The sequence below is a fragment of the Dermacentor albipictus genome, chromosome 3 (assembly GCF_038994185.2).
Source record: "Dermacentor albipictus isolate Rhodes 1998 colony chromosome 3, USDA_Dalb.pri_finalv2, whole genome shotgun sequence".
Classification (NCBI taxonomy): domain Eukaryota; kingdom Metazoa; phylum Arthropoda; class Arachnida; order Ixodida; family Ixodidae; genus Dermacentor; species Dermacentor albipictus.
The window spans coordinates 15144558-15157940 of record NC_091823.1 but is presented as its reverse complement, the minus strand read 5'-3'; positions in this window follow the sequence as shown (position 1 = coordinate 15157940).

The following is a 13383-nucleotide window of genomic DNA, read 5'->3' as shown; positions in this document are numbered from 1 at the left end:
CAGATCAAAAGCCAATTGCCGACCTGTCATCTTTCTGTGAGGTGGCCGTGGACACTACCACGTGTGAAGGGACATCCTCCAGATACGCGTTCAAGAGTTCAACTAGCGTCTAATGGAATATTAGCTTAGCATTTTTGGAAAGGCATGATCAAACTTACCAAACTTACAATTATTACAAACATCAATAGAAATGAAGCGTTGAATTGATCGCAGGTTAGCGTTAATTCCTGTTAAATGACTACGCAAGGAAGCTTAATCTAAGTCATATAGAATAAAGAAGTAGTGCCAGTACGGAGACAAATATTGCGTAACTTGTCCTGGGAACATGTTTTTATGCTCATACAAATTGCCACATATTCACTGACCCAAACTTGTGCCATGGTTGGTATCGAACTATACGTTACCTCAGCACAGCAGTTAAACGTGCTACCCATTCGACCACGGGCTACCCAGTGACTCAGGCAGGCGGGAAAACTGTTAGATACAAACATGCAAATATACATAGATAGATAGGTAGCCCCTGGAAAGTGCATTAAGTACACAAAGAATGATAACGCATTACAATGCTGCGCCTGGGCAGTGCAGTCACGCTGCTAACTGCTATGATGGGCTGACGCAACGCCCTACAACCGACCTATAAGCAAGCACCAAGGTAAAAGAACTCAAACGCAGCGAGCGGTAAAATGCGACAGGCAGAATACGAAAGAGGACGGATAAATAGCCGTGTGTCTTTACTTCACCACCGCAGTGACCGATTCTCTGTCAGGGTGCACGTCAATCAGTTCACCTTCAGACACTACTTTATTAGTAATTCGAATCATTAATCCCTGAAAACATATATACCACTAGTGCGCTTGCTATGAATACCTCGTCATAGTGGTTTATTTTTAAACAAGATGGCCGATGAAGTCGCGTGGATATCCCTTGATGGACCGATTATGCCAATTCTGTTGACTTCGGCTCATGCCAGTGCGGTTAGCTTTAGGCAATTTTCTTTTTTCCAAGATTCTACAAAACTGAAAGTTCGAACGCTAGAATTTAACAATTTGCTTTTACCACGGGACAATCAATGGTGTCCCACACTGCCCGTGAACAGAAATCTCACGCACACAATTGCGCTACCGTATCCCAACGTTAAAATTTCATCTATACAGGCCATGTCCGCCACCGTCCTCGTTATGTCATACTTATCAGCAACCTGAATACATCGACCATATTTTTTAACGTGCCATAGATTTCAAAACCACGGAGAAAATTATTTCGAACTCGCATTCTAACAACTAGGAAATCCTGTAAGTTGTCAAAATATTCTTTCCTTCAGGGTTACAGCATAGAGTTCAGCCACAGGAACGCCTGCATGAACGTTTATGAATACCTCCACGACACAAGGAGGGTACCATGTTAATTTTTCTTAATCAATAAACGGATCCTTCGCAAAATTGCCGTTCATACACAAAATTATTTGAATACTGACAATTTTGCTGTCTATGTGTAAATCGCACGTTTAATTAAACAAGAAAGAAAAGAAGAGTTTGCCTAACATTATACTATTGCAATGTTATTTGCAAAATTTTCACGTTATCCCATCTTAAATTTTCTTCTAGCAAGGTCTAGAGATGGGCCAGTTGGTACATGATTAAAGGTGAGAAATCAGCGAAAAATACAACGCGCAAAATGAAACAGACGACAGGACTGTGCTGGTCCTTGACCCGTCATCTTCTTGCTTGTGTACACTTTCTTTCGCAGGTTTATCACTTTCAATTCTCTTCTAAGTATTGTTTTTCCTCCTTCGTATCACCGCCGGCTTCCTGGCCAGTCTCGCGTCGTGGGTAAGCGCCATGAAATGAAGAGTACGTAAGCAAAGAACACTACCACGACAATTAATATAGTTTTATTCTTCTCGACAGAAGATTGCGCCGCGGTCGCCCGCGAATGTAGACTGCAACCGGTGTCGTGCAGAACCGAGCAGAATATCGCACTTCTGCCGATGTTACGACAGAAAAGAACAACGTCCCTCGAGGGCAATGATTGACCGACGTCACGCTCTTCAGATGGTCTATAAACCAGTGCCGATGTGAAAGCATTCAAACGAAGGCAATGGTAAATAGCGAAAGATAGGATAAAAACGAAAAGGAAGAATCCATGTGTGTCCGTTTGTTTACCACCAGGTAGCGCCAACCTCCACAAAAGAAGACGACCTGGGCTGGAGTCGACACAATGTTTTGAGGCAACAACAACAAGAATGCCGTTCCTCCATGGTATGTATCTACAACTTTCGCAGAGAAATAGCAACAACAACAACAACAACAACAACAACAACAATGATTTCTTCTTCCGGAAAGAAGATTGCTTATGCATGTCTTTCAATGTTTACTCCAACCTTCACCAGACAAAGCCGTGCAAGACGTATACTGCCTAGAATATTGCTGCAGCTATCGCGTAACTGCTTCGAATTAAGGGCGAAACTTCAATTTTCATTTAAAAGACACACTCGCAGTAAATTGTTGTGTTTCTTTTTTTTGCTTCTTTGGACGTTTGGAAGGTTGCACATGTGAACACAATCCTTGCTCGATTGCGTTTCTCAAAAAAATTAAGTGTCAGTCAGCGCTCAAGTTTCGCACCTCCATTGTTCGTTGACCCAACACTTCCGCTCTCAAGCTTATTATCTAACGAGCCGGCTACAAGAAATTATCATTTACGGCCAGTCTCAGCGTTTTTCAAAAATATGCACGGTATTCATCATTTACCTCGCGAGGCGCCGTCACGCTTTGATCGTTCAGCAGACGTTGATGACGCTGGCAATCGGTACAAGACCGCATAGCATAATCGCCTCCGGAAGCGATCAAAATTGTCCTTATCTAATATTGTCACAATCGTAATCGTGATGATTGCATGGCCATCACCATCATGAAAGGTTCCGATGCACCTCGATGCCAGCGCCACAGTAGATGCGTACGTTCTAGCGGCGGCAAGATGCGTTCCTAATCACGCCACCAGTAGTATACAGCAAGTTGTTTTTTTTTTCTTCATGCAAACGCGCAAGCTTACGATCAGCCTTCTATAATAATTGGGGTCGTTGGGCGGACGAAGGTTTAGCGGTTGCTCGGCGGGGGGTTCACGTTTCCGAGGTCGGCTGATGACAGAAACAAAATTAGGCATGCCGAATGGTTTTCTCCTTTCGCAGTAACCTGAGCCGCGCTCTGCGGCCGATTTCCGTTCGTCGTGGATCGCCAAGCCGATAAATCTGTCACGGTTCGAGTCGTAATCATCGCGGAGACCATTCCGCAGGCCCCGCTCGCGCGCCCCCTAACGACACTGAGACGGCCGGCTCGCTACGATGGAGGCGCCACCTAGCGGGCGGAAATTGCCCCGCCTCTCTGCCGCGTTTTGCAGACCGCGACGTTTTTACACGGGGAAACGAAAACATAGCTCGAAGTTTTTTGCATGCATTTTCGCACGCGGGCGTTATCGCCTTTTCTACTGCTGCCAACGAAACTGAGGCGCAAGGGGCGCGCATCCTGCGATCGTTGGCAGAACGGCTATAATTGATGCCCTCGGTGGATAAACAAAACCCACGTCGTGCGACGTAATCCGTTGGTGCGTCATCAGCTGCTTGCAGCGTGCACCGTCTATGTATAACAGCCATTCCTGTGAGCCTTGCGAAAGATATATGCGTGACAGTGCAACAAGCACCCATACAGAGAACGCGGAGAATGCTTCTGTAGGTGCTATACAGGGTGTCCCAACTATCATGCACCGAGATCTAAAAATATGCAAAGGCCACGTAGCTTGGACTGAACCAAGGTAATGTTGTTTGCCGTTGCTTGGAGATACTCAGATTATTTTTTGCTCGTTCCGCCTAATTAGGTAATTAGTCTTAATGAATTAATCAACTTCTTAACTATCATAATGAGAGTCAAAGTGTCAATCAGACGGTTGTAGAGCAACATGAGAAAGTTTCGACACAGCTTACTGTTGCTCAATACGTGCTACATAAGAGTGTTTTTCCGAGCGTGAAAAAAGCCCGCGAATACACGCAAAATCGGCGCGCGACCGGCCGCTCGAGGCACTCTTTTCGCGTGTATTCGTGGGCTTCTTTCACGCTCGGAAAAACACTTTTATGTAGCAGGTATTGAGCAACAGAAAGCTGGGTCGAAACTTTCTCATGTTGCTCTACAACCACCTCATTGACACCTTTACTCTCATTATGATATTTAAGAAGTTCACTAATTCATTAGGACTAATTACCTAATTAGGCGGGACGAAAAAAATAGATAATCTGACTATATCCAAGCGATGGCAAACAACATTACCTTGGTTCGGTCTAGCTACGTGGCATTCGCATATATTTTAAATCTCAGGGAATGAAGTTGGGACACCCTGGATAGTACCTATGCTTACTGCGCAGTAAGTATAGGCACTATAAATAGTACCTATATAGTATAAACTTGCGAGGCATTTTTTATGTATTGGTAAGCGCAAGTACGATTATACGGCCACCTGACGGGCTGGCTTGTTTTTTACCTGGTAATGACCAGTAAAACATTTATCGCATGATAAGTCATTCTACCAGTCGTAATAGTCATGGTAAGAAGTACACCTACATCTTGCGTCGTCAGTTTATGATCGAGCGCCGTTAGGAGGCAAATTCGTTATACCACCCTCTGTTCTCTGCTTGGCGCGCTTCTGCTGTAGTTTTCGGCGTTTCATGCACTCTAACATAGGGTGTGGCAGCACCCTGATTATTTATTTATTTATTTATTTATATATTTATTTATTTATTATATATTGCGGGCCTATAGCCGAGACAGACAGCTAGGGCAACAAATAGATACAATGGCAATAACAAGCGAAGCAATGAAGAAGAATACCAGCAGTGGAGAAGATAAAATTATTATTGGTAGATTGGGACCTGGAAATAAATAGATAACTCCTTTATTTTAACATAACGGGAAAAATAACATTTGTACGTGTTTGTTGGTGCAGAATACGTGGTTAAGGCGACGGTCGTGCATAATCGATAACCACAATGAATAGCCGCATGGGTCGAGAGATAATTTATCAGCATAATGTACGTAGCCTAATGAATTTGAGTCTCTGTTTACTTCTTCTAGGTGCGAGCGGCTGGATATCAATTTCTGTTCGTTCGAAGGGGGAATCAAAATGAAAAAATTTGTTAGCTGTGGATTTCTCCCAATTGTTTCAACACTATTGATTTCAGCCTCAGGGTAGGGAACCCAAACTGCATGCATGCATGTAGTTTGGATCTAACCAAGGGCAAGTAGCAAAGCATCCTTACTTCGTGGGCACCACACGCAAGAATATTGCGGGAAGTAAGTGCCAACCTTCTTACTTCGTTGGCTACTTACGAATAATATATATATATATATACACATATATATGCACCCATTTCGCATCAGAGCTCGCCTCAATGTACCCAGGAATATTGCATTGCCCTCGTATCCACTGAAACACCGTAATGTGATTCCTTTCTCTAGCTTTCGAGCGCTCTTTGAGGCTTTCATATATTAAATGTTTATTCGACTCATTTCTTTCTGTCTATGTGAAGGGAGTTGGATAATCGCTAAAAGAAAAATTCCTTTCTGTGCATTCTAGAGTGATGCTGTGACAAGACGCAGAGAGTATAAAGTACGGTGAGGGTAGAAGATGTCACTCAGAATAATTTAAACGTTCGCTGCAGCATCAGGTTAGGTATGATGAATGCGAATGCTCATAAATATTTCAGTACGATTGGTCTGTATACGCGTGAATGTACTGAGGACAAAATGAGTAAATCTGGTGTAGAGCAAGTTGTTGCGTAGCTTTAATGAACATACATGTCTTATGTATAATTCCCTCTACTTATAATTCTATTTAGGGCGTCGTTGTTAGCATCTAACTTAACGACAGTAGCTCACGTCCAGTCTGTACATTTCAAAACTTAGTAACGGCGTCATATGATTCTGAAAAACCGAGTGAATTTCCCTTTTGTGTCTTTCCCTAAGGGCGTGTTTTAACAACAAAGTTTAGTGGATGCTTTACAAATTGCGTTAAATGTTAAAATACGGTAAGCATGTTGACAAGTTTCAACAGTTCGTATGACTTAAAAAGGCGGATGACGAGCCTCAGCGATTACACGAGGACTCGAGGTTACTAACCCGGGGGACACGTTGGAGCTTGTACCGACAAGTTCGCGATAGACCATGGGCAATGGGCACCGAATGAGCACTTCATTTTGCTTTATAAGTGCGTTATAGCTTGTAGTAGTGATGCGACTTCCTCCCCCCCCCTCCCCATTCTGTTCAGGCTAGTGGGCGAAGCTCGTTTACGATATAGTTAACTTGCGTTTCTATGCTCACTAACGCACTGATGCGCGAATCCCATGACAGTTGTCGGTCGAGAATACAGCCAGGGAATTTATGTCGCTCCACATTCACCAAAGTTTTCACTTGAAGAATAACAGGAAGATTGTTCACCTGCCATCTAAGGAAAGGCATTACAACTTTCTTAGCGCAAGAAAAATCCATGCCCCTTTCTTTTAACAAGTACGGCGAGGAACACCAGCAATTGTCATGGCGTCGACGCCACGAAAAAGAAAGAAGATGCCCTCGTAGTCCCGCACTTCACCAGCGAAGCAATAATTAGTTTAATATCACATTTTCAGTAAAAAAAAAATCCTATTTAGGAATTTATTCCTTTTCAACCCACTGCCGTCCGATTCATGGCCAATCCCCCGTAGTAGGTTGTGCTATATCTACAGGCTCCAAATCCAAATCCAAATCCGAAGCAATAATGAATAGGAAGGGAGAGAGCCGTAGCAATCGCATGACTCCACCAGGCCAACAAGAAGTCTAGCAGCCCGAGCAGAAAGAGGAAGGCGCTCGCGTCGTAAGGAAATGCAAAAAAAAATGCTGTCGTTTCATTTTATAGGCGTGCACATAGAGGAATTTCCTCGAGTTTAGGAGTCAGAACAAAGGCTTTTATCGAGCACAGCAAGCGCGCTCGATCTGATTGAGATTCTCGCAGAAGAAAAAAAGAAAAACGAGAAATCCGTCAGGAACTCAATATTTCTGTGGAGAAGAGTTTGCGTTGCGAAATGGCGAAAGCTAACGTAAAACGGTTGATCAAGCCAACCGAAAGTGCTCTCAACTAAGAAGGAAAACGTGCGCGTCACATTTCACGGCGTCGCAAATACTGCGGAACATCTGCCAAGACCCTCGAATAGTGGAAAACATAAAAAGAGCAAGTTCCGTTGATCACTCAAATTCCGCCTGTGCGGGCACTGAACACACCGTATTTGTGTTCAGATATCGTGAAATATCTCCTTTTCTATTCTAGCGAGAGCACAGATGAAACTCTCATAAGCACACCAGTATTTGTTTCTCCGTTCTCAAGGGAAACAATATATGTGTTCTGTTTTCGTACACAGTGTCATAAACAAGTATAGGTGTACATAACACGCGTCCATTTCGAAACATTTTTGGGTAAAATGAAGCCTTTCACAAACTGATTAAACATTGCATAAAATAATAAACACGCTTGGTGGGAGTACCCTGAATAAGATGTCCCCTGTCTGGAACATACATCCCTGTAGCTACGCATGTCAATGCATGCTTAAATGTGAATACAAACACGCTCGTATTTCACACAAACTCTACATGCAGGCATGTGAAGGTGCGCATTAGTTTGCCAGTACAGCTTTGTGGGCATAAGTTCTCATTTTAAAATTTTCTCAGAATGGCAGTGTTCGCGGTGTAGAATCTGTACATTCTATTTAAACCATTCGCTCATCCAAGAGAATTCGTGGTTCGCCAAGTCGCCAAGCGTGCTCCTTTGCTCACTGCTGCTTTAAAATTTGAAGAGCGCGTTCCTTTCTTCATGACGGCGGGTCACCTTTGCATCTTTCTTTACAAAGCGTTAGTTCGGGCTAGTTGGTAATCCGTACCTATTAGTGTATTAGTGCAGAACCTACAAATAAGCACACAGAGTCACGAGCGAAACAGGCGCTTTCTTTACAATTTTCATACGTATAATCAGCCAGCCCACCACTTTCCTGCAGTGACCTGAAGACGTCGGTTGACGCGGCTAGCCTGAAAGCAACAGCACAGCAGTCATGCCGCGCAGTTTATCAGCCCAAGAAACGACACCGCGCTCTCGATCAGAGGAGCGGAGTTACGACAAGCAGGTCGCACACACCAAGGTGCCTTCAATAAGAAAGCCATCTCGGAGAAGGCTTTCGGTGTTCGGTGTTTGTCGGTGTTCCGTGTTTCGTTCATGCCCGCAAAGAGCGATCGTCGCTCGTGCATCACCAGTTCTCGCTTTTCTCCGCGAAACGCCACCGACGCACGGGGGCGTTGCCGCGCATGACCGCTCCTGCCTTGAGCAAAGCGGCCTCGCTGAGTCTAGCGCCCGGGCTCCAATCATTTTGCAGCGACGGTCGTCGAAGTGGGAAGCTCTTTTACGCGCAACACATCAGCAGAGAATGCGTTCTTGACTGGGACGTGAAACATGACGCCAGTATATTGTGGAAGCAAGCAAAGCAACATAAAATTGAATAGGATATAGAAAAGCACAAAGACAGCCGTGAGAGGCTAAGATGGCACCATGGCACAATATAGTAATGGATACCATGCAGGGTAGAATATGATACGACAGGATAAGACCGTAAAGTATAATAACGAGTGTGCATTGGTATCACGACAAAACAGAATAGGCTGGATGTAAATGGGACGGCGTCTCCGCTGAACTATACCGGTATGATGTAATATATCTTGCACGCGCCTTCGTTATATACGCATAAACGATCCTCCCTCGGGTATCACTTGTAACAATTGTACCCATTGTAACATCCTGATCGTGATAGTGTCTATGCGGCTATGGCGTTGTGCTGCTGAAATGGAGGTCGTATGCTCGAATCTCTACAGCGGCGGACACATTTCGACGACTCCGAAATGCAAGAACGCTCGAGGGTTAGGCCTAGAGCAACACCAAAGAAAACTGAGCTGGTGAAAACTATTTCGTCGCCTTGCTCTATGGTGTCTCTCATAACCCCAGTGTTGCTTTCGAACATGTAAGCACATGAGTTATGCAGTGTTATCACATGCCATCAAATATGCACTTCAACTCTGTGCGTAACACTGCAGTATGATATCTTTTTTTTTATGCTAAAGCCTCAACATTCAATCAAATAGCGGGCTTACAGTATAAGACAGCTCGTGAAGTCGCGATATTTTTCGCGTTATTCAACCAGCTCTACAGTTCCTGAGCTACAACCGTCGCTTAAGGTTATTTCTGTTGTGCATTTAAATTCTTCTATTAAGATCTTTTAGCCAGGCTCCTTTTCTTTTTTTGACGGATGAACAAGATTCAAATTTCACATAAAAATACTTCCATGCGAAGTCGAAAATAAAGAAGATGGCTGACAGCTGGAGTACCACAGTGGGGTATAGACGCTATAAACAGGAATAAGGTACTTTAGAAAGGCTAGGCAATGTTTCGATAGTAAGATCTTTCAAAATCACTTTCTCATCATTTGCGGCCCCGGGTGAGATCTGTAGACTCGTTTAAGGAAAACTGAAAAGGCGACCTAGCACAATACAATGCGTTTACAGTCGCACGTTGTCGCACGGAACAAACTCAATGGCAGTCTGTAAGACAACCAGTACTGCCGAGATGGTGACTTCGATATACGCGCCTGAATGAATGCAGCCGCACGAGTTGCTTGGAATGTTCCCCCTCGTGCGAAGACATCCCGGGCAAAGCCTTCAGTTCTGAGTCAGAGCTGGCGAAACGTTGGTGCACTTAAACTCGATGACGACACATGATGTCCAAATGGCGATTTTTCTCGCTTAAACGTACCGTTTAAATTTACGAGTTCACATTCGGAATGTCGCCAAGTCGCGACAACAGGCTATAACGAGATTAAACTACCTTAGAAGTTGACTCGACTTAACATTTTTTATGCGTGCGCTCGGCCCTTTGCTTTACTAAAAAAGACCGACTGGACTCGAGACCGTTCGCCGAGTCAAAGATACTCGGACCGTGGCCACACCCGTCACTGGCTCGAAAAGCGATTCGTGCACTAGTGCAGTTCTTGAAGTGCACCGGTTTAGGAGACCGTTTATAGTGTCCTTGTGTATGGTGTCCCTCCTACACGTACTCAGTGCTTACTCTCTCTCTTTTTCTTCCTCTTTCTATTCCCCTTTCCCCACTCCCAGTGTAGGGTAGCAAACCGGATGCTGTTCTGGTTGATCTCCCTGCCTTTCCTATCCGTATTTTCTCTCTCTAGGATTTCCTGTACAGCCTCAAAATATAACTACAAATAATTATTTTAGGTGCTCTTTAAAGCACTGGCTGGTGGGTTTGTTTGAGCATTTCAGCACTGGACGCGTCCGCGTGTCACATAGGCCGTGCTGCAAAGCTAATATGATGATACTGAACGGCATGGGGTAGTGTCGCACAGGGCTACAGTGCTGCGTGCAAATAGCAGCATTGTTACTTAAATTACTTTAAAGAAAATAACATTTTATGTACTACCTGCTTCACCGCAACTGATTCGCGTGAGTGGTGCCCAAGTAAAATTCAGTCCGGTGAGCCTCTTGAACCGAAGAAACTAACCAGTGAGGCTCCCCTTAAAGCAAGTTGTTGATTCAAGGCAGAACGGGTTCCTTGTTGCCAAGGCACTAACCGCCCAGAGCGCTTAAAGCGTTAAAGAAAGCCAGTGACAGTTTCGCTCTCAGCGTTTGATGCTACAGCGAGACCAGTTGCATACAGGACGCATAACTTGATCCAAAAGGAGAAGACACCGCAAACACTCGTTTCCTTCTTTCCCCGCAGCTGGCAGCGTGCACATGGCAACATTGCGAGCGGCAACAGAAACATTTGTTCTGCCTAAGCAGACAGGAAACGTGGCAAGGTTCTCTGACGCTCCTCTGTATGCAATCCAATGAGCGTTCCACGCAACGGTGGCATTCGACATGCAACAAAAAGAAAAGGGGGTGGGAGGTTCTCAGCTGAAAACGAAATGCGAAACCCTTTAAACGGGCTTCTCGAAAGAAGGCCACTTTACACTGACTCCCTCTCTCTCTTCGCGACGGGGATCCTGTTTTTTGCAGCCCTGCATGCTCTCAAACCGCAGGCGACCGCGAGCCTTTTCTTCCACCCATGAAGAGGAGGAAGCCGTTGCGCGTGCGCTCTTCATCGACGATAGCTAGCGCAGCGCGCGCCACGGCATTTCTTGCCGTTCACACCTGGACTCCGATGTCATTGTGCATCGGCACGTGGCAGCACCAGGACATCGCGTAGACAGTGCCGGCCTGTGCGGTCCGCCGCTGAGCTCGCAGCGGGACGTCGACGCGCGCTCACCGCAGGGAGCCACGCTAGAAAGCGACCACCGTCGACAACCACAGTTCTTTTCGCGATTTTCAGTTGCGTCGAGGGAACAAAAGGATGATGGCATGGACGGGATGCGCTTCAACACCTCCTCACAGCGAAATTCCCTCCTATTCCTCCTCCTTCTCTCACTCTTCCTAAGCACCGTCTACCCTCTCCTACTCCCTCAGATATCTGTCGCCTCCTCTCTCAGAACGTCCGTGAGCTGACGAGTCTCTGGGGCCTCCTTTCCATCGCGCGGCAACCACTTCCGACACGTACTCCCCCGTTATATCAGTGAGCATTGTCTCCTCTTGATACGAAGCTTGCAAGCTGAACAAAAGGAGTGGCGCGGTGGGCGCGTGTCCCGCCCGGACAGCGTTGCGATGGAGAGCGAAGAGAACAAGCGATGGAGTTGAACGAAGTCTGTGCTGCCTCGTGCCGAGCGCGTTATGCAGGACGCACCTGCGCTTTACCCACGTGCCGACCGAAAAGCGACGTAGTAGGCGTGCTCCAGCTTCACCTGGAAAAGTTGTTCTCAAACTTGGGACGACTGAGGTCGTTTAGACCTCCCCACGAATACTTGAAGGACTCCCACGGGTTAGGTTATTACTAAGCAGCAAGAACATGCCCACTAATTAAGATGTCGGATTAGAGTCGGGAAAACTAAATGTAAATTAATTATTCACTATTATCATCGTTTATGTGCTGTAATTATCCCAATCAGTCGACGGCCATTTACAAGAATGACGTTGCCTTCCAGGCAGTACGGTGCTAAGGTCACAGTCATTTGATGGCATTCCAAGTCAGAAACTTGGAACTTAAACATACACATTTTTTTTTTTTTTACATTTTTCGATTCAACCAGAATTAACGGCGAGAAGACAGACTGCGCATTCAAATGTCTCGCCGGACCAATATCTATTGTCCTTTCGATAGACGATGGTCACAAGTGCTGCGTCACGTTAAGAGAGATACGTCTGTGTAAACGCATGCACAGTGACATAGTTACAGCGAATACATATATGCGTATATCGTTCGAAAGAAGTGGTCGTGCAACAAAGAGGGTGTTCCCGGAGTATGGTGCTTGGTCAGAGCGTCAGAACATGTCGCCACGAGAAATTCTGTTCCCGAATACGGCTTCCGGTATTGCGACAGGTACCAGACACGACTCACAACAAAAGACCAGCGCGTCTTACGTAATGGATGAACCAAAGCACAATGAGAGGTTTTAAGATGTCGAGACAATGAAAGCCTCGAGCTTTAGGCTCAGAGTTGAGAAGCAACTGAATTAGGCACGAATGTTCAGGAACATTGAACAACAACGGTAGATTAGTTTCACTTTAATGTGATGAAAACCACCTAATGCGTAGGTGGTAATGCGTTACCCACCGCGATAGTCCAAAGACTATGGCATTGTTATGCTGTGCTCGAGGCCAGGGAGGCCTCATTCCGTTGGGGGCGGAGAACTAAAACGCTGCAGTGGTGTACCATGCAGTGGGTGCGTGTCGAAGAACTCCGGGTGGTATAAATTATTCCGGAGCAGCCCCCCCCCCCCCACCAGCCCATGCGCGCCTCATAATTAGATAGTGGTTTTAGCACGAGAAACCCCAGAATTTAATTAACAGCAGCTTAACATGTTCAACGAGAGCTCGTGTTCACATTTATTTTGCCACCCGAAAGATTTCACTCTCTAAATTCTCACAATTCAATTGCATGAAAAGGAGGAAATATCTTCACTTTCGAGTACGGGACACGGGACAGGACGCAGGAAAGCGCTCGTTCTGTGCTCTTTCTTGTCCTTGTGTTTTTTGGCGCTGTTTAAAATGAATCATCTGTACTAAGTAGCTCTCGCCCAACCCTTTTAACTTTTCAGTTTGCTAGACCTTTACTTAAATTGATCAACTTTACGTACGAGAGTGCAAATTAACAGTTCGGACTATACGAAATTATGGAGAAGATATACGAGCGGGTCTTTGCCGCGTTTCCAAGCACGGATAATCGCCTTGAAGG